General features: G+C 41.8%; 1 protein-coding gene across 1 annotated transcript in view; it reads right to left on the bottom strand.

Moving 5' to 3' along the window:
* The window catches only part of LOC134226625 (neuronal growth regulator 1-like), a 636,981-nt gene that overhangs the window by 178,406 nt on the left and 435,665 nt on the right, over positions 1-22,910 (bottom strand). The window lies entirely within an intron of this gene.

The raw sequence follows: 22,910 nt of genomic DNA, 5'->3' as shown, positions 1-22,910 counted from the left end.
GTTGCGATTCTCTACAAATCCCAGTCGGGAATCTCTCCCAATCCCATTTGGGATTCCCTCCAAATGCCAGTTGGGATTCTCTCCGAATCCCAGTTGGGATTCTCTCCGAATCCCAGTTGGGATGCTCTCCGAATCCCAGTTGGGATGCTCTCTAAATCCCAGTTGGGATTCTCTCCGAATCCCAGTTGGGATTCTCTCCGAATCCCGGTTGGGATTCTCTCCGAATCCCGGTTGGGATTCTCTCCAAATCCCAAATGAGATTCTCTCCGAATCCCGGTTGGGAGTCTCTCCGAATCCCAGTTGGGATTCTCTCCGAATCCCAGTTGGGATTCTATCCGAATCCCAGCTGGGATTCGGTTAGAATCCCAGCTGGGATTCTCTCCGAATCCCAGTTGGGATTCTCTCCGAATCCCAGTTGGGATTCTCTCCGAATCCCAGTTGGGATTCTCTCCGAATCCCAGTTGGGATTCTCTCCGAATCCCAGTTGGGATTCTCTCCGAATTCCAGTTGGGATGCTCTCCGAATCCCAGTTGGGATTCTCTCTATATCCCAGTTGGTATTCTCAACGAATTCCAGTTGGGATTCGCTCCAAATCCCAGTTGGGAATCTCTCCGAATCCCTGTTGAGATTCTCTCCAAATCCCAGTTGGGATTCTCTCCGAATCCCAGCTGGGATTCTCTCCGAATCCTAGTTGGGATTCTCTCCGAATCCCAGTTGGGATTCGCTCCATATCCCAGTAGGGAATCTCTCCGAATCCCTGTTGAGATTCTCTCCAAATCCCAGTTGGGATTCTCTCCGAATTCCAGTTGGGATGCCCTCCGAATCCCAGTTGGGATGCTCTCTAAATCCCAGTTGGGATGCTCTCCGAATCCCAGTTGGGATGCTCAATAAATCCCAGTTGGGATTCTCTCCGAATCCCAGTTGGGATTCTCTCCTAATCCCAGTTGGGATTCTCTCCGAATCCCAGTTGGGATTCTCTCAGAAGCCGAGTTGGGATTCTCTCAGAATCCCAGTTGGGATTCCCTCCAAATCCCACTTGGGATTCGCTCCAAATCCCACTTGGGATTCGCTCCAAATCCCGGTTTGGGTTCTCTCTGAATGCCAGTTGGGATTTTCTCCGAATCCCAGTTAAATAAAGCGTTCATGAGCTAGTAAACCAACAAAATCACGGATTCGGGCACAACAGTCACGTTTTCTTGAACGCTCTGAACAAAATGTGACTGGTATTCCCAAGTCCGTGGTTAAAATCACGGTGTATTTTGGGTGGTTCACGAATTCGAGAACGCTTTTTTTTTGCGTGTATGAAATATATGTGTAAAGAAATCTTTGAATTTTGCTTTTAGCATATTTCGCTTTTCTTTATTGGCATCGCATATAGCATAGGAATTTGGCTACATAACTGCAGTTGTTTTATCAAAAAATGAAAGCAACAACCAAAATTAATTTAAAATCTTTGTGTTCATTCGAATGAAATAGCGATGTGCCGATAACAGGTTGAACCAAAATTCAAACTTAATATAAATAAAATCTGCTAGCTTGAATAATGTCGCTCGCTACCCACTTCGAATAACCCCCTGAAGCATGAATATCAATTCTAGTTCAGATCGATAATGAATTTATTTGCAACAACAACTTCGAGCGAAAGCACGACTGACAAGCGAAATTTATATTTCATGAACAAAAGTTCCTCTCCATTGTCATTTTCATCGTTTCGCGGAAAAATGAAACAGCTTGCTCCCCACCAAACTTACCGGCTAGCCACAAAACCGACGGAAAATTACAAAGTCAAATAAAATATCTACCACGCAGAGTCGGTCCTCGATGACTCCATTTCACCCGCCAGACTGAAACTGAATCTCCCTAAGAAACTCCTCGCCGCGGTTGCCTGAAGTAGGTACCTATTCCGACAATTGAACCAAGCTGCCGACAGCAGCAGCGTGGTGAAGGAAAAAACTCACTCCGCAGTCCGTACCTTCTGTACTCATAGTTCCAGGGGATGAAGTTCACCCGGAGCGCGCTTGGCAAGAAAATAAATGACTTTCGCCACAAAATTTCACTATTTCCTGTCGCTCGCTTTCCCGCCGACGACGTCCCGAATAGCTTCCGGATGCCCGCCAGCCGGTAGACGAAAATCGAAACTTCTTCACGAAGTCGAGCGCCAGTAGTGCGAGCAAAAACCGCAAGCATACTTCCTTCTCCTTCTACGTTCACAATGCAGCTTTTGGCGTACTTTATACGAACAGCGAGCTCAAAGGTGAGCGCACCGAACGCCTCTTCGTTCGCTACGCAGCATACTGTTCCGGAACTAACCAGTTGGTTCTGAAGTGCGGGGGGCTGCTTGGAAGTACGAACCGCTGTGACTTCTTCCGTCGGTCTTGTGGGGATTAAAATAAAACATTTTAGCAGTAAATTAGTGAAAGCAGCCCGAAAAAAAACGAGACTCATTCCGGATAATAGGTTTTCCCTCCCCAGTTCGTTTCTTTCGTACAGCGGAGGCAGCAACCTCGCAGTTATCATCGACCTCCGCTTCGAGCCACCCATGCCGGCAGGGAGAATCCGTGGTCATAAGCAACCAGAGTTGGGCGGACAACAGTTGGGGACCTCATCGGCAGGAAGCGGCTGAGTCATATGGCGATGCATGCTCTCATACAGCACCGACTACTGTAGCAGCATTGCTGCGGTGTGGCCCTCTGCTGCCCCGAGAGTGCGAGTTGGATGGTCAAAAAGCCATGTCATGCTGCCAGCCGCCATCCCGAATCCATCGTCTAGCATGAGGCGGGAATCGAAGGTCTAGTGAAAATGTGAAAACTCTATCCCGCAATGAGTGCCTGGTCACGATGGCGAGAAATATTAATGCTGCTCGGGCAGTCAAAGCGAGAGGAAGACATGTTTGGGGAATTTATAGTATGGCATAGTCTGGTAGGCAAATGGAGACAAAAACGTCCTGTTGAAATTTCTACATTTTCAGGAACCGCAGGCAGAGGCAGATGTTGTACCGAGTTTTTTGGGCGATATAATGTGGCAAAATAAAGCGGAAGGTCTAGTGTTTTCATCCTCCCGAATCAAGGTCAATCGTAATGCTAGAAAAGCGTTTAATGATTATTTTATTTGAAACTAGTTGACCTGGCAGACGTTGTCCTGCATAGTAGGCGTAAATGCGCGTTGTGAACTGCCCATATGAAATTTCCATACGAATCTTAATTTTGGTTTTCACGATTTACTCAACCTAACTCGTGATTTTCTTATTAAGAAATATCATATAAACCCGTCGGAAACGATAACGATTTGCCGAAGGAATGAAGAAAATCCATCCAGCCATTTTCGAGTTATGCGGACACGAACACAGACCATTTCATTTTTATATATAAGATAGGTATAGATATAAAATAATATTTTTTGCAATTCCTGATCATAATATCTGGTTTACAGTTCGCCTTTGAGTGATAAAACGGCCTACTTTTCCATACCAACGAAATGGGTGCTTTAATGAACATTATGCAACTCAAATGGGTTGCATAATATTCATTATAACACTCATTTGGGTGCTATAATGAAAAACCAACATCAGAACAGTAGTTACATGACTACATTTTGCTGAATTAGCTTGGGTAAGTGCTCCAATAGTGTATTCTACGCGCCCCGTAATAAATTAAATAGTTTGGTGGACATGACATAAAAAAATCAAAGCCAAGTACATCTATTGCTTGCCGAGCTATGCAATGTGGCACTTTAACATGGAATCTGAATGTTCTCTACAGCAACATAATTTATTGCCAAGAATGATCATGTGGATTAAATTAGACTACAATTTTGGTACAGATTTATCAAATTAAAGTCCAATTTTCGTCATTGCAAAAAATAGCGTCTGCAACTCGTTGCAAAACTCGTTTTTTTCAGCACTCGTACAACGTACAACTCGTTCTGAAATAATCATCTTTTTGCAACTTGTTGCACAAACTACTATTTTAAGCCTTAAAAGAAAAAAAGTTCATAAATTAACAAAAATTGTAAGATACAAATAAGACTACTTGAATTGAGCGTTTATTTATTCCAAAAACTAAAAAAATATCAGGTGTTCCCAGTCGAAACCATCGATCAAAAAGATGGGAACGGACACTGCGGTTCTCCCAGAATAAGATTAGGGAGAATCCGAGCTTACATTAGACGAAAATCACGTCTGAGTGAATCCCGACTGAAATTCGAAGATAATTCCAATTGATATTCGAAGAGAAAACCAACTGGGATAGGGACGGAATCTCAACTGAGATTTGGAAATAACTCAAACTGAGATTTGGAGAGAATCCCAACTGGAATGGGTAGAAAATCTCAAATGGGATGCGGGAAGAATCGTAACTCGCATACGAAAATAATATTAAATAGCATTCAATGAGAATCCCAAATGGAATTCAGAGAGAATCCCAACTGGGATTCGGAGAGATTCTTAAATGGAATTCGGAGAGAATTTTAACTGGGATTCGGAGATAAACCCAACTGGGACTCGGAGATAATCTCAACCGGGATTCAAAGAGACTCCCATCTGAGATTCGGAGAGAGACCTAATTGGGATTTGGAGAGAATCCCAACTGCGATTCGGAGATAACCCCAACTAAGATTTGGAGAGAATCCCATCTTGCATTCGCCGAGAATCCCAACTGGGATTCGGTGAGAATCCCAACTGGGATGTGGAGAGAATCCCAACTGGTATTTGAGAGAATCTTTACTAGGATTTGGAGAGAATCCCAACTGAAAATTTGAGATAATCCCAACTATGATTTGGAGAGAATCCCAACAAGGATTTGGAGAGAATCCTAAAAGGAATTTGGAGGGAACACTCACTGGAATTCTAAGAGAATCCCAACTGGGATTCAAAGGGAAGCCCAACTGGGATTCAGAAAGAATCGTAACTGTGAATTGGAGAGAATCTCAGATGGAATTTGGAGAGAATCACAACTGGGATTTGGGGAGAATCTCAACTGGGATTTGGGGAGAATCCCAACTGGGATTTGGGGAGAATCCCAACTGTGATTCGGAGAGAATCCCAGGTTGGATTCGAAGGGAAGCTCAACTGGGATTCGGAGAGAACTTCAACTGATGTTCAGAGAGAATCTCAACTGGGATACCCAACTGCGATTTGGAGAGAATCCAAACTGCGACTTGGAGGGAATCTCAACTGTGATTTGGAGAGAATTCCAACTAGGATTTGGAGAGAATCTCAACTGGGATTTGGGGAGAATCACAACTGGGATTTGAAGAGAAGTCCAACTGGGATTTGGAGAGAATCCAAACTGCGATTTGGAGAGAATCCCAACTGGGATTTGGAGAGAATCCCAATTGGGATTTGAAGAGAATCTTAACTGGGATATGAAGAGAATCCCAACTGCGATTTGTAGAGAATCTCAACTGTGATTTGGGGAGAATCTCAACTGGGATTCGAAGGGAAGCTCAACTGGAATCCGGAGAGAATCCCAACTGGGATTCGTAGAGAATCTTAACTGAGATTTGGAGAGAATTCCAACTGGGATATGGAGAGAATTCCAACTGGGATTCGGAGAGAATCCCAACTGGGATTTGGGAAGAATCCCAACTGGGATTCGGAGAGAATCCCAGTTGGGATTCGAAGGTAAGCTCTACTGGAATTCGGAGAGAATCCCAACTGCGATTCGAAGAGAATTCCAACTGGGATTTGGAGAGAATCTCAACTGGGATTCCCGACTGAGATTTGGAGAGAATCCAAACTGCGATTTGAAGAGAATTCCAACTGGGGTTTGGAGAGAATCCCAAATGGAATTTGGAGAGAATCCTCACTAGAATTGGGAGAGAATCACAACTGGGATTCAAAGGGAAGCCCATCTGGAATTCAGAGAGAATCGTAACTGGGATTTGAAAAGTATCCTAACTGTGAATTGGAGAGAATCTCAGCTGGAATTTGGAGAAAAATCCCGACTGGGAATTAGAGAGAAATTTCAACTGGGATTTGGAGAGATTCCAAACGTGGATTTGGAAAGAAATCCCAACTGGGATTTGGGGAGAATTCCAACTGGGACTCCAAACTTGGATTTGGAGAGAACTTCAACTGCGATTTGGAGAGAACTTCAACTGGGATATGGAGAGAACCTCAACTGGGATATGGAGAGAATCTTAACTGGGATTTGGAGAGAATCCCAACTGGCATATGGAGAGAATTTCAACTGGAATTTGGAGAGAATCCCAACTGGGATTTGGGGAGAATCCCAACTGGGATTTGGGAAGAATCTGGCATTCGAAAAACTGGCATTCGATGGGAAGCTCAACTGGAATTCGAAGAGAATGCCAACTGGGATTCGAAGAGAATCCCAACTGAGATTCGGAGAGAATCTCAACTGGGACTACCGACTGCGATTTGAAGAGAATCCAAACTGGGATTTGGAGAGAATCCCAACTGGGATTTGGAGAGAATCCCAATTGGGATTTGAAGAGAATCTTAACTGGGATTTGGAGAGAATTCCAACTGGGATATGGAGAGAATCTCAGTTGGCATTCGAAGGGAAGCTCAACTGGAATTCGGAGAGAATTTTAACTGGGATTCGGAGAGAATTTTAACTGGGATTGGGAGAGAAATCTAACTGGGATATGGAGAGAATCCCAACTGGGATTTGGAGAGAATCCCAATTGGGATTTGAAGAGAATCTTAACTGGGATTTGGAGAGAATTCCAACTGGGATATGGAGAGAATTCAGACTGGGATTCGGAGAAAATCCCAACTGGGATTTGGGAAGAATCCCAACTGGGATTCGGAGAGAATCCCAGTTGGGATTCGAAGGTAAGCTCTACTGGAATTCGGAGAGAATCCCAACTGGGATTCGGAGAGAATCCCAACTGCGTTTCGAAGATAATTCCAACTGGAATTTAGAGAGAATCTCAACTGGGATTCCTGACTGAGATTTTGAGAGAATTCCAACTGGGGTTTGGAGAGAATCCCAAATGGAATTTGGAGAGAATCCTCACTGGAATTCGGAGAGAATCACAACTGGGATTCAAAGGGAAGCCCATCTGGAATTCGGAGAGAATCGTAACTGGGAGTTGAAAAGAATCCTAACTGTGAATTGGAGAGAATCTCAGCTGGAATTTGGAGAGAATCCCAACAGGGGTTTGGAGAGAATCCCAACTGGGATTTAGAGAGCAATTTCAACTGGAATTTGGAGAGAATCCAAACGTGGATTTGGAAAGAAATCCCAACTGGGATTTGGGGAGAATCCCAACTGGGACTCCAAACTGGGATTTGGAGAGCTTCAACTACGATTAGGAGAGAACTTCAACTGGGATATGGAGAGAACCTCAACTGGGATATGGGAAGAATCTTATTTGTGATTTTGAGAGAAACCCAACTGGCATATGAGAGAATTCCAACTGGGATTCGGAGAGAATCCCTACTGGAATTCGGAGAGAATCCCAACTGGGATTTGGGGAGAACCCCAACTGAGATTTGGGAAGAATCCCAACTGGGATTCGGAGAGAATCCCAGTTAGAATTCAAAGAGAAGCTCAACTGGAATTCGGAGAGAATCTCAGTTGGCATTCGAAGGGAAGCTCAACTGGAATTCGGAGAGAATTTCAACTGGGATTACCGACTGCGATTTGGAGAGAATCCCAATTGGGATTTGAAGAGAATCTTAACTGGGATTTGGAGAGAATTCCAACTGGGATATGGAGAGAATTCCAACTGGGATTTGGAGAGAATTTCATTTGGGATTCGAAGGGAAGCTCAACGGGAATTCGAAGAGAATCCCAACCGGGATTTGAAGAGAATTTTAACTGCGATTGGGAGAGAAATCTAACTGGGATATGGAGAGAATTTCAACTGAAATTTGGAGAGAATCCCAACTGGGATTTGGGAAGAATCCCAACTGGGATTCGGAGAGAATCCCAGTTAGAATTCAAAGGGAAGCTCAACTGGAATTCGGAGAGAATCCCAACTGGGATTCGGAGAGATCCCAATTGGGATTTGAAGAGAATCTTTACTGGGATTTGGAGAGAATTCCAACCGGGATTTGGAGAGAATCCCAATTGGGATTTGAAGAGAATCTTAACTGGGATTGGGAGAGAATTCCAACTGGGATTTGGAGAGAATTCAAACTGTGATTTGGAGAGAATCCCAACTGGGATTTGGAGAGAATCCCAACTGGGATTTGGAGAGAATCCCAATTGGGATTTGGAGAGAATTTCAACTGGGATTTGGAGAGGATCTCAACTGGGATTTTTGGAGAATCACAACTGGGATTCGAAGGGAAGCTCAACTGGAATTCGGAGAGAATCAAAACTGGGATTCGTAGCGAATCTTAACTGGGATTTGGAGAGAATTCCATCTGGGATATGGAGAGAATTCCAACCTGGATTCGGAGAGAATGAGATGAAGAGAATTCCAACTGGGATTTGGAGAGAATCTCAACTGGGATTCGAAGGGAAGCTCAACTGGAATCCGGAGAGAATCCCAACTGGGATTCGTAGAGAATCTTAACTGAGATTTGGAGAGAATTCCAACTGGGATATGGAGAGAATTCCAACTGGGATTCGGAGAGAATCCCAACTGGGATTTGGGAAGAATCCCAACTGGGATTCGGAGAGAATCCCAGTTGGGATTCGAAGGTAAGCTCTACTGGAATTCGGAGAGAATCCCAACTGGGATTCGGAGAGAATCCCAATTGGGATTTGAAGAGAATTCCAACTGGGATTTGGAGAGAATCTCAACTGGGATTCCCGACTGAGATTTGGAGAGAATCCAAACTGGGATTTGGAGAGAATCCCAACTGGGATTTGGAGAGAATCCCAATTGGGATTTGAAGAGAATCCCAACTACGATTTGAAGAGAATTCCAACTGGGGTTTGGAGAGAATCCCAAATGGAATTTGGAGAGAATTCTCACTGGAATTCGGAGAGAATCACAACTGGGATTCAAAGGGAAGCCCATCTGGAATTCAGAGAGAATCGTAACTGGGATTTGAAAAGAATCCTAACTGTGAATTGGAGAGAATCTCAGCTGGAATTTGGAGAGAATCCCAACTGGGATTTGGAAAGAATCCCAACTGGGATTTAGAGAGAAATTTCAACTGGGATTTGGAGAGAATCCAGACTTGGATTTGGAAAGAAATCCCAACTGGGATTTGGGGAGAATCCCAACTGGGATTCGGAGAGAATATCAGTTGACATTCAAGAGAAGCTCAACTGGAATTTGGAGAGAATGTCAACTGGTATTACCGACTGCGATTTGAAGATAATTCAAACTGGGATTTGGAGAGAATCCCAAATGGGATTTGGAGAAAATCCCAATTGGGATTTGAAGAGAATCTTAACTAGGATTTGGAGAGAATTTCAACTGGAATATGGAGAGAATTCCAACTGGGATTTGGAGAGAATCCCAGTTGGGATTCGAAGGGAAGCTCAACTGGAATTCGAGGAGAATCCCAACTGGGATTCGGAGAGAATTTTAACTGGGATTGGGAGAGAAATCTAACTGGGATATGGAGAGAATTCCAACTGAAATTCGGAGAGAATCCCAACTGGGATTCGGAGAGAATCCCAGTTAGAATTCGAAGGGAAGCTCAACTGGAATTCGGAGAGAATCCCAACTGGGATTCGGAGAGAATCCAAACTGGGATTCGAAGAGAATTCCAACCGGGATTTGGAGGGAATCTCAACTGGGATTTGGAGAGAATCTCAATTGATATTTGAAGAGAATCCCAACTACGATTTGGATAGAATCCCAACTGGGATTTGGAGAGAATCCCGAATGGAATTTGGAGAGAATCCTCACTGGAATTCGGAGAGAATCACAACTGGGATTCGAAGGGAAGCCGACTGCGGATTTGGAGAGAATCCAAACTGGAATTTGGAGAGAACCTCAACTGGGATATGGAGAGAACCTCAACTGGGATGTGGGGAGAATCCCAACTGGGATTTGGAGAGAATCTCAGTTGGCATTCGAAGGGAAGCTCAACTGGAATTCGGAGAGAATCTCAACTGGGATTCGGAGAGAATTTTAACTGGGATTTGGAGAGAATCCCAATTGGGATTTGAAGAGAATCCCAACTACGATTTGAAGAGAATCTCAACTGGGATTTGCAGATATTACTAACTGGGATTTATAGAGAATTTAAATTAAAACTTGGAGAGAATCCCAACTGGGGTTCGGATAGAATCCCAACTAAGATTCGGAGAGAATCTCAAATGGGACTCGGAGAGAATTCCAAATGAAATTTGGATAGAATGCCATATGGGATTCGGAGAGAATTGCAACTAGGATTCGAAGAGAATATCAACTAAGGTGCGAAGGGAATCCCAACTAGGATAGAGAGAATCCCAACTAGGATTCGGAGGGAATCCCTAAGGGAATATAAAGATAATCGCAACTGGGGTTCGGAGAGAATCACCACTGGGATTTGAAGAGAATCCCAACAGGGATTTGGAAAGAATCCCAACTGGGGTATGGAGAGAATTCCAACTGGGATTTGTAGAGAATCAAAACTGAGATTGGGAGAGATTCCCAACTGAGATTTGAAGGGAATTCCAACTTAGCAAGAAAAGAATCCCAACTGGAATTCGGAAAAATTCTTAACTGTTATTCGGAGAGAATCCCAATTGGAATTCGGAGAGAATCTCAACTGGAATTCGGAGAGAATCTTTACTGGGATTCGGAGAGAATCTCAACTGGAATTCGGAGGAAATCACAACTGGGATGGGGAGATAATTCCAACTGGAATTCGAAGATAATCTCAACTGGGATTCAGATAGAATTTCAACTAGGATTTTGAGAGAATCTCTACTGGAATTCGGAGAGAATCTCAACTGGGTTCAAGAGAGAATCTGTGATTTGGGGAGAATCCCAACTTGGATGTCGAGAGAATCCCAACTGGAATTAGGAGGGAATCAAAACTGGGATTTGGAGAGAATTTCAACTGGAATTCGGAGAGAATCCCAACTGGGATTCACAGAGAATCTCAACTGGGATTTGGAGAGAATTCCAGCTGGGATACGGAGAGAACCCCATCTGAAATTTGGAGAGAATATCAACTGGGATTCGAAGGGAAGCTCAACTGGAATTCAGAGAGAATCCCAACTGGGATTCGGAGAAAATGGGATTTGGAAAGAATCCCAACTGTGGTTTGGAGAGAATCCCAACTGGGATTTGGAGGGAATCAAAACTAAAATTTGGTTCACTTGTATTGGCGACTGAAGGTTGCATGAAGAAGAAGAAGTCGAAGGATGATATTTGAAAAAATGCACGTGCAAGCATACGAGAAGTTTTTTAAACTTCTTCTTAAAAATTCTAGAAGCAATTGAAATAAAAATGGAAAGCAGTACAGGGTTGGACTGTGTATAAAGTGAAATAAAAAAATGGGTTTATTATGCAGTAGAAGGAAAGTCCATACCAATACTGCTAACCGTTTTAAATTAAATTGCACCTAGAATGTTTGAGAAGAATTTTAAAAAAACTTCTCGTATGCTTCCCCGTGCAAGTGTTTTCTACTATCATCCTTCGACTTCTTCTTCTTCATGCAACCTTTATTCACCAATTCCGTTCTCACAATCTTGAATAACACCTTGGGCAACAATCTAGATCCACTTGAAGCGTTATTCATATTTCTTGATGGACTATGCATGCTGGCTGACGTAGCTTGTTAGGACGAGTTATTGGTATCGAAATTTTCTTGATCTTCAATATTCGAACGCATATTCCTTATAAAAATAATTTTCAAATGTAAATTTATTTGAATGAAAATTCAAGTCCTTTTATGCCTGTTGGCAAAAAATAGGCCAATCGAATAGCTAATAATGGAGATATTTACCTCCCACCATGGCCAGGCCATTTTGTATGGAAACATGTAACGTCTCAGAATTCACGATATTGCACAGCCAAATGAAAGTTCTCTGGGGATGTCACATTCCAAATCATCCCGGAATACGGTTTCTTCAAGAAGTAGTAGATTAAACAAAAGGGTAGCTGAGGATCCCTACTTTGTAAGTTTTATTGAAGTATGGCACGAAAGTTTTTAATTTATTTAGTTTGATTTTTGGATTGGCTTTTAGTCACGAATGATGGACTGGAGGTCAATCATACTATGAAATACACAGTTGAAGTTAACCATCATTTATTCATTCTATTTGAAACACTCATCGATCATCATGGCCCAGATGATTCATTAATGCTTGGCATTATCAAGTAGCATCACGTTAGTCCATCCAATACACATTTATTGCTAAAATATTCTTACGAAAATAGTTCACCTCATCGAATTATTCTCAAGCAACCGGTCCGATGCCGAAACGAAATTAGACACACCAAGCAGAAATAGAAATAGCCACTGAAGTATGCAGACTCAAGTCCATCCATTCCGTCTTCCTCCCTCAAACACAGTGCGGTTTTCTTTCTGTTGTCACGAAAACACCTGCAAATGAATCGATTCCGACGCCTTTCCCCCCTTCATTCTTGAATTTCCCATGTGGCATATGACGTGCGGGCAGACACTGAATCACCCTCACCCCTCCTTTCGAAAGCAAACCTCATAAATCGAAACGAAACATTAATTTGTTAGTGAGGTCACCACATTTATAAAAATGACATTTAAATTGCTTTCTGGTGGTTGTCGATCGACCGTGTCGTAGTGAATGTGTCAGGAGATATTTTTTTCAGGAAACTTCCACGCTTCAACAGCCATAACAATCCAGTCCCTCTGCCGGTGCGTGCACGTGCTCAGTTTCGCTTTCACCTTCAGGATATATAAAAAGAGAAACCTTCTAAAACTTCTCCACCGATTCCTACCTACTTATTTGGCTGCATCGTCATCACGATCATCACCATCGTAGTCGTTATCCAGCACGGAGGCGAGTGGTAAAATTACAAAATGAATTGACAAGAATTTTCGGCGGCACATGGTTTTCCCCCCTGTCCGACAAACGTCTGTACGACAACACCAATCACGCAAAATAGGTCAATAAATAACTTTCAATTGGTTGTTGGTCGGGAGTTTTTCAGATGTTTTTTGGAAACAGCCCCACTTGAAATAAGGCACCACAGATGACATTAATGGTGCCCGTTTTGATTTACGTCGTCTGCCAGGTGTGTTCACGTGCATCAGAAGCAATTTACATGATTGGTATATCAATTGCTTGATGTTAGAAGTTTAGAAGAGCTGAACTTAAAAGTATCAAAGGGAGTACAGAAGAAGTACAGGAAGCCCAATCATGTCGGAAAAAATCGATTTCTTATGGCGTGGTATCACGCATCTTGACTCGAAATGATGTCGAATCAAAATGCACAATGATGCTCTTCGATTAGAACTAGTGTTTTTATTTTCTTTAACAATTTAGAAAATATTCTGTAATTGCATTTTTTTTCTCATATAGATAACGAAATTTATGACTGTGTTTTCAAAGACGTTGGCAAGACGATTGTTTATGTATCATTTATCAATACTAATGATAGCATGGCATACGAAAGAATAATGAATATCAATAACTTTCCTCCCCATGAGTTTAATCCATCCTGCGATCAATAGCTGGTCATAAAAATTCTGTATGATCCCATTAATCGCAATACAAACCACACGACAACGATGGCACAATACCATAATCGATTACCTGGAGTTCCCATCCATTCAACTCGATAGGATAGGCAAGTACTAACCAGCTAGTCGTTTGTTTTGAAGGGTGGAACCAATCCGAAAAAAAAAACCGTCGGAAACGTGAGCCTCAATAATTGTGTCACTAAATATTACCCAATCGATTATTATGTGGAAGTGGAACTCGCGGTTGGCTGCCAGAGGCTTTCGAAACCTGTCAAAACAGCCATTGAGCTTGCTCATTGCCCCCTCCCCATTCTTCCAGCTTTCCGTCAGCCGCACACGGATCGTTTGAATGGAAAGTGAAAGCCACACTGCGCCATAAACGGTTATCGATGGAGGCGATAACGATGGGAAGCATAAATTGCTACTTTCAATCAGGTTCCTCCCGTTCGGTGTGGGGAGTTAGGTGAAAAAAAAAGCTTCCTCCGTGGTGCCAATGATAGGTACAAATTTTCTTTCGTTATTTTCCTCATTGGGGCATGTCATGTCGCAGCCAGCGTCGCGTCGTCCGTCGTCCTTTCAGCGCGGGCTGTTCGGGATTGGCTCCCAAAGTCCCAAACCGACGCACCACCTGGCCCCATAAATTATGTTTCGTTTGTGTCTGTGTGTGTGTTTGTAGATGGATAGAGCACAATGCAAAACAGTTCGTGCCGGTACCGACCGAAAGGGGTCTGCATAAATTTTACATCCGGAGTGTATTTACAAGCGGTGAATAAATAATGGAGTTCCAAGGATCTGGTCATCTATCCTACAGAGGGGTTGATTAAGGGCTGTCCAGTTGATGCATGATTTGTTTGGTAAATGTATTTATAAATAGAATGACTCAGACAGACACAGACAATCAATGGGTTTATTGCTGGATTAGGTCAAGAAAGTTTCAAGGTTTAGGAATAGTATTGTGGCTTGACTATGTCCGTCCATCACTGGTTTAGTTCCACATTAAGGTTGTGCACTGTTTATTCCCCAGCAGATTTGTCCGACTAGTGTCACGAATAGCTTTAACAACGTTACTGTTGTTCGAAATAGTAATTGATTATTCCGAACTTGGCAATTTGTGTGCTTTTGGAAGGCACATCGGAAATCACTACAACAATTAGTTTTCGAGAACAACGCTGGAATTTGTAGCTGTGTGAGGTGACACTGGAACTCATCCACTCGTTGAACAAAGTGGTGATAACTTTTTCAATCTAACAACTTTTTTTTAAAAATAAATAGCAGACTTAAAAAAACTCTGATAACAACTACAAAGTTGTTCCCAATCGTAAGGGGTTTATTTGGATTTTGATAAAAATTAGAGTGGGCCATTAAAAAAATAGAAAAAAAAACTTCTTTTTCCACAGAGATACAGATATACATTGTTCCGCTAAGTTGTAGCTCAGTCATTTTCCAAAAAAATTGCTAAAAAAAACTGTTTCTCTAACCCAACCAAAGGATAGCAGATTTAAATACAGTTCTAAATAAGAACTTTACAGAAAGGGAAGATTTTAATACAACCATTATGTTGATATTTCACAATTTTGTAGGGGAGGAGGTTCGGTTGTGGGCACCCTTTTGTGTTTGGTCCATAACTTTGGCCCTGGTTGATCTTATGTAGACATTTGCATAGCAATCGAAAGCTAAACTTATAACCTTACTACTAGCAAAGAAATTAATATGATTTCATCGATTTAGAAAAAAATATTGACAATTTAGAAAATTTGACATTTTTGGACATTTTCATTTCGTGGATCGGTTGTGGGCACCCTTGAAAACTTAGCTAAAAATAAAGAAGCAAGAATAAAAACCACCCAGATTTAAAGACAAGGAATGGTTTATTCATTCTAAAAGCCAGGAGACGCTAAAAAAACTCAAATCAATTCACCTAGCAGTGATGATGCCTCCCTCGGTGTATTAAGGAGGATGTTGAAAAAAAATCACATAAGAAAGGTCTAAAATAGCACTTTAGGTAAATGGGTTTTAACTTTTCATTGATTTACGTTTTATTGGTATGCATCACAGTCAAAAAAATCCTGATTAATCACTCTAGCGGTAATAGTGTCTTTCTCGTTCATTTCAAAAATATTTTGGCCATAAATTTTGATCCCATAGTCCGGTCTGACAAATTTTCAATAGAAAACAATGGGAAACTTGTTGCAAGCAAATCGGTCAACGTTTTGTTCCAAAAAGTGTGTGTATAATGACTAGACATGCCCAAAGAACAAAAAAATTAAGTAAACTCATTATTTCGAACAATTATGTCAAACTAATTATAAAAACTGCCTTAAAACGTTATTAAAAATAAGTTAAGGGACAAGTAAAACGATATTGAATGGTTTATCAATAAAATGAGGGTGCCCATAACCGAATCAATAAAGGTGCCCACAACCGAATTTCGCAGCCTTTTTGGAACGAGAGGAAAAAAAATTCGCGCTAAAATTTTGATGGCAATCGACATTGGGCCTCAAAATAGATTAAATTTACTGTGTAAATACGCATTAGAACTCACTTTTTGAATTAAATCCTTTAATTTACGACACTTTGAAAAGGGCAAAAAAAAAACTTTCGTGTTGTTTTTCTTGTACGAAAAATTTATTTGTTTCTAGTTCAAAGTAGAGATGCCCATCCGGTTTGATATTGAGCACAAAACATCATGCTATTATAGCAAACAAATGACGGTTGTCAGAATGACAGTATCTCTTATTTGTCAAAAGATACATAGGGGTGCCCATAACCGAACGATGCCCACAACCGAACCTCCTCCCCTATTATTTAAGTACAGTATATGTATAAAAACTAAGATCGATGGTTTCGTGCAATATTGTCTTAGCTTAGCTTAGCTTAGCTTGATTGACTGTACCCATCATAGTTGCTAGTCGTGATTGGCAAAGAAACAACAAATAATGCACAGCTCACCAATTGAATAGTTTTCTCGGGACTAGAAAGCTATTCTCGCTGTACATCAGTGAACCCCAGCATGCTTACTATCAAGGGCCGCACAGAAGTTTTGAGCTGTTGAAGCGGGCCAAATGTTTTATTCCTGTGTTTTATTCCTTATCCCTATTATTAATATTTTTTTCAAATAAAATATGTACTTGTAAAGACATTTCATCCTACAGATTTTCTCGCCGTAGCTTTTAGTCTATAGTATCGTGTTTGCAATAGCAGCCTTGTCATAAGAAATTCATTTTTTTGCCATAGCATCTTTTCAGCTCAGTTGGCAGAAAATACGCTATGCTCATTTTTTTTCCCAATGATCATGTGGGAACCGATTCTTTTATTTTGATCTTGTGTTTTTCATGCTCGATGTTGATGTTAGCAAATAACGGAGGAGTCCTTTAAAAAAACACTTTTGGGATTATGAGCAGCATCCGAGATTCCGAGAAAAAATCGTTCGAGATTCTAAACAGAATCCATCTGGAATTCTTACAGAATCCGTTCAGGATTCTAAACAGAATACGTTTCAATTTTAAACAGAATTCATTTGGAATTCTAACGACAACCCATTCGCGATTCTGAACAGAATTCTGGTCAAGATTTGGGGCAGATTTTTTTTTCGGAACAGGATAGAACTTACAAATACAGTCCGTTTGCGAGGTTTGCGATTTTGAACAGAAACCGATTGACGGTTCTGAACAGAATCTGTTTGCGATTCTAAAAGGATTTCGAATAGTATTTTGATCGGAATTCCCTGTTGATAGTCAACATAGTTTCTGGAGGTAATAATCCACCAAATTTCAATTCAATTTCTCGATAATCTAACTTCTTGTGGAAAATAAAAGCATTCTCATTAAGGAGCAGTGTATGGCAACATTATTTTTACCTATAGTTCAATCTGGAGTTCCTTTAAATGTGCGATTAAATGCCAATTTGCCATTATCATAACCCCGGCCTACTTATCATTTATGAATGAAGTAAAGAAATTCATGAATTACAATGATAAAACTGTTAACAACATATAAATCGTGCTTCAACATCATAGTGATTTGAAATTCATAGGTTCAAGACTACACCGAGATACTGAAAAAGGGATCACTGCTGTACATGCTTTGGAGTTTCTTTAATTCAAGACCAATAACGATGCCGGCCACGTCCTCACAGTCAATTAGGATAAGGGGAGGAAAATTAGTTCGACACTCATTGCTACAAGAGACCGAGGAATCCTCTGCATCTCCATGAGTGCACTGGAAAGGAATAGTATGTTAGTTGGGAAGGAAATATATTGGAAATCGCCTTGGTAAGCGACTAATTTTTTTTCTACGCCATATTCATGATGATACAAAAACGGAAAAGCAACGCATGTCTTATATATTTTCCTGAAGACTGATTCGATATCTTAACTACATCGCGACGACTAAAACACGCACTGCACAACGCTTGCTCGATAGCTAGTCCGAAAAAAACACGCACTGAACTGATTAACTTTCCCTTGTCATAAGACGAGTTTATACAATCCCATTGAATTCCACCACTTAATTGTATCGACTTCGAGTCAAGTAAGAGACACTGAAGACGGCCTTACTGTTGAGGTCGAAATACGTATCTGTCAAGATACAATTAAGTGGTGGAATTCAATGGGATTGTATAAACTCGTCTTATGACAAGTGAAAACATTCCACTAAAAAGCTCAAAATAATTTTCTTATCAAAATGATTAACTTTATTACCGGCCGCACAATGCAGAACACAATATTTCGGCAGATCGCGCGATCGTTCTGCTGTCCGAGAAAAGAGAAAACACGCACTCGACGGTGCAACGGTGCGTATTTTAAAATTTCATTTCATTTCAGTTCATATAAATCCATGAAATTGTTGATTTTTTTTAAATTTTCTTGCTGAAAAACACAAAACTAATGATTAAATAATAATTAATCACAAAAATATAAAAACGTCTTTTTCGAGTCAAAAATTAAAAGCATTATTTCTGAGAATTCGCAGATTGAGAATTATTCCTGTATTGCACGAAACCGTCGACTTGTATTGTACTAACCAGTGGTGGAAATACTCGCTTCACGAGTAAGAAAAGAGTGAAATCGGGCCTACCCCGGGCCTACGCCTCATACGCGCGAACCTACTGCCTGTAATTTTTTAGCGCTTGCTTTGTTCACGTATGGGCACAGCAAAGACAACAGGTATGGCAGTATGTTGTCCGCGAATAAAAATCACGGGAGCGAGTTTTTGTGGTTTCTTAGAACAAAATGCGCATCTTGAATCGAATCACTCGATTCACGCGTTTTTGCGTTCGATTTAAAAAAAAAAAAATACATCGTTGCTTATCTCGTTCGACTTCATCTATTCCGCAATACGTGATTTCGAATGTTGCAGTACTAGTTAATCGGGTTGGCTCCGAATCCGATCTTGCGATGTATAAAACTTCATGATTTTGAAAGACAAGCTCAATATACAAATTGAACCATGTTCCCTCGAGGAAGGGTTAGCTTGAAACCTACCTCGCTATGAATCAAATTCCATGGTTTTGAAAATCTAATCAGAATGAGTTTTTAGCGCTTTTTTATACATTGGCCAAATCTCTATTGAGCTTGTCTTCCAAAGTAATGGAATTTGATGTTTCGCAAGATGGATTTCAGAGCTAATCAAAATTCGTCCATTACATTGAGGGAGCCCCCAAAAACTTATCAGCTGGACTTATCTTTTCAAATCAAGAATTCTAATATGTAGCAAGGAAGATTTCGGGGATGATCAAAACTCATATTTCAATTGAAGCTGTCTGGGTAAAAGTGAGTCTCCCAACAAGGGATATATTTGTTGGGGCACTGTATATTTTTCCGGAAAGAAGAATTGATAGCGCCATAATTCAACAACATCTTGATGCCATTGAACATGCATCTTCGTTGACCGACCTGGTGGATGCACCTCTCTTGCTTGGAGACTTTAGTCAATCTTGACTTTCTTGGCTGTCATCTGGCCATAGATATGCTTTTCCTGATCCAGCCAACTCGACAACTACCCCTGCCACCCGCTCATCGATGGAACCGCTTTTCTGGGACTAAGCCAGATTAGTTTTGTATCAAACTTCCATTCTCGCTACCTCGACTTGGTGTTTGTAAACGAAGATTTACTTCCTGACTGTGCGGTCGATGTTACTTATCTTGTATTCGTACAGCTTTAACGTAATAAAGGACCAAACAAAAAGTTAAGAGGGTTCAAATCCGGGAAGCTGGTAGGTCGTAATGTTTTGTCCAAAGAGTCGATGAAATTGTCCCCATATTAGGCTAAAATCGCAATTTCCGTGTATAAAGGGTTATCGTCCTATTGGAACACGTAGGGCTCAACTCCGTCTAAGCACCGGGCCGTTGAGGGCATCAATCGTCCCCAAAACCTCAGTTTTGTACTACGCCGCAATGATTTTGACATTCAAAAACGGCTATTTATGATGCCCCAATCCATTTTCAACGCGCATGATAAACAAACAACAAGTGACAGAATGTCAACACCACACACATCCGATAGCGTACACTCAGGCAAATGAACATACGAAATACATAAGGCAAAAATTATGAATCCGCAAGATTGTTGAAAACGGTTGAAACATAAGTCCCCTATGCTTTTCATCTTGAGCTCTTTAAATTTCATTTTTGGGCGTATGTCTTTCATTCGTTGCATATAAAGAATTTGATAAGACACCTTAAGGAATTTCGTTCAAAGCTGGTTTGAAGGAAATCATAAGGCATATTATGAAAGACATCGTGCTCTTTTTAAACCAATGCGTTTCAGTTAAGAGAATCACATTCTTACATATTGTAAAGTTTTTCAAGTCGCGCAGTTCGAATTTACATCGAGGAGGACAGAAATAAAAATCAGATTGAAGTGTTCTTAAGTGTCAGCGAAGAAATAAAAAATGTTTAATGGTGAAGCAATAATTTCACCAGCATGTGCATCGAAACCGTTTTAAATCGAAAACATGCAATTAACAGATCGTAGACATTTAGGAATGTGTTCAACACCGCTGATTTATTGATACCTCCTCGATGATCCCGACACAACTCATAAGCGATTTTGAAACTGTGCATGTATGCATAACTGTTATGAACAATGAATGAAATCATTTTTTTTTTTTACATTAAGCACATGCTTATAATCGGTGAAAATTTTCATTATACACAGATAGGAAATTCATAATGCAGCATTTTGAATTGATTAGTTTGCAGTAAAATGCAATCATAATTTCAGAAGGCTACATTATGAATTGATTAAGATGCTTTATTAAAATTACGAATTTCATAAGGCGTGGTTATGGCCTGCAAATGCTACTTCTGCATTTCATAAAGTAGGGTTATGGATTTTTTAATATACAGCGAACAACGTTCATAATGCTTCACTGTGATTTCATAAATGAGCCTTAAGAAAATGTTATATTTTGTATTGACCATGAAAATTTATTTCATAATGAGTCCTTTTGAATTTCAAATCCAAAACTTGTGGCAAATTTCCAAAAGGCAGAATTATGATATTCGATAGCCAATTTGCCTGAGTGTATATATACCGCTAACGCTGACACCAATACTTATACAGAATATGTACATTGGGCTTACAAACACAATGATCAAACATTTGTATTCGAACTTATTGAACACCCTGTATACCGAGGCACGGCAAATGCTGGATAAAACGTACCATTGGTACTTCGCGTACCTGAAGGAAGAAAATAGACCCATCTCGCGGTTCTTAGCCTCTTAATCAGCAACTCCTCTCCCTACCTCCCCGCGGTGCTGGCCGGGATACGAGCAACCTTAGGGAAGATCGGGTAACCAACACCGGTGCACCGGTGGGAACTATGGTCGTATGCTGACAGGGAAGGGTAAGATTTGCTCCTCTCCGGAGAGTACGGACCGGAACCATCGGCGAAGACCACTGCGACGAAAAGGGACTAGCGATTGGAAACTCGGTTCGTGGAACTGCAAATCTCTCAACTTCATCGGGAGCACACGCATACTCGCCGATGTGCATAAGGACCGTGGATTCGGCATCGTAGCGCTGCAGGAGGTTTGGTGGAAGGGATCAATGGTGTGAACGTTTAGAGGTAATCATACCATCTACCAGAGTTACGGCAACACATACGAGCTGGGAACAGCTTTCATAGTGATGGGCGATATGCAAAGGCGCGTGATCGGGTGGTGGCTGATCAACGAGAGACTATGGCCATTCGCAGCACCTCCTACCAACACAGCCCCCCGTATCGGTACACCACTGCAGACAGAATCACAAATCGACCACGTTCTGATTCATGGACAGCACTTCTCCGACATTATCAACGTCAGGACATATCGTGGCGCTAACATCGACTCTGACCACTATCTGGTGATGGTTAAACTACGCCCAAAACTATACGTCATCAACAATGTTTGGTACCGACGGCCGCCGCAGTACGACGTAGAGCGACTGAAGCAACCAGATGTTGTCACTGCATATGCGTAGCATCTCGAAGCAGCGTTGCCGGGAGAGGGTGAGCTCGATGGGCCCCTCTTGAGGACTGCTGGAATACAGTTAAAGCAGTCATTAACGACGCAGCGGAGAACAACGTCGGGTATGTGGGACGAAGTCGACGGAACGATTGCTTCGACGAAGAGTGCCGACAGTTTCTGGAGGAGAAGGACGCAGCGCGGGCGTTCGTGCTGCAGCAAGGTACCCGGCAGAACGTGGAACGTTATAGACGGAAGCGGAGACAGCAAACCCGCCTTTTTCAGTACAAGAAACACCGCCTGGAAGAAGCGGAGTGCGATGAGATGGAACAGCTGCGCCGTTCTCAAGAAACACGCAAGATCTACCAGAAGCCCAACCGCGAGCCGTGCCGTGCCGCGAGCCGAAATGTGCCGGGATAAGGATGGGAGCATCTTGACGGACGAACGTGTGGTGATCGAAAGGTGGAAGCAGCACTACGAGGAACATTTGTATGGCGCTGAGAGTACAGGCAGTGAAAGTCAAGGCTGCGGAGAAGATGACTACGTCAGTTCTGCGGACGATGGAAGCCAACCAGCCCCCACCTTGAGGGAAGTTAAGGATGTCATCCAACATCTAAAGACCAATAAAGCAGCTGGTAAGGAAGATTTCGGGCGAACACTCCAGTTCGTTCGAATCGCGCCGGGGACTAAGACAAGGTGATGGACTTTCGTGTTTCGTTGCCCGTTTTCCAGAACGTTCCAGAAAACGTGACTGTGTTCCCGAATTCGTGACTGTTGTTCACGAAAAAATACACCGTGAACTTGTTAGTTCATGAATTCATGAACGCTTTTTTTTGTGTGCGGTCGTCGACTGGGAGCGATACCAGCCTGTAGGGGAAGGTGGGGAGACTTGATAACCCCCGTTTTATCGAGAACTAAAGT

Source organism: Armigeres subalbatus, chromosome 3, assembly GCF_024139115.2.
Source record: "Armigeres subalbatus isolate Guangzhou_Male chromosome 3, GZ_Asu_2, whole genome shotgun sequence".
NCBI lineage: Eukaryota > Metazoa > Arthropoda > Insecta > Diptera > Culicidae > Armigeres > Armigeres subalbatus.
Note: the sequence above shows the minus strand (reverse complement) of the source record. Positions and strands in the feature narration are given on the sequence as shown.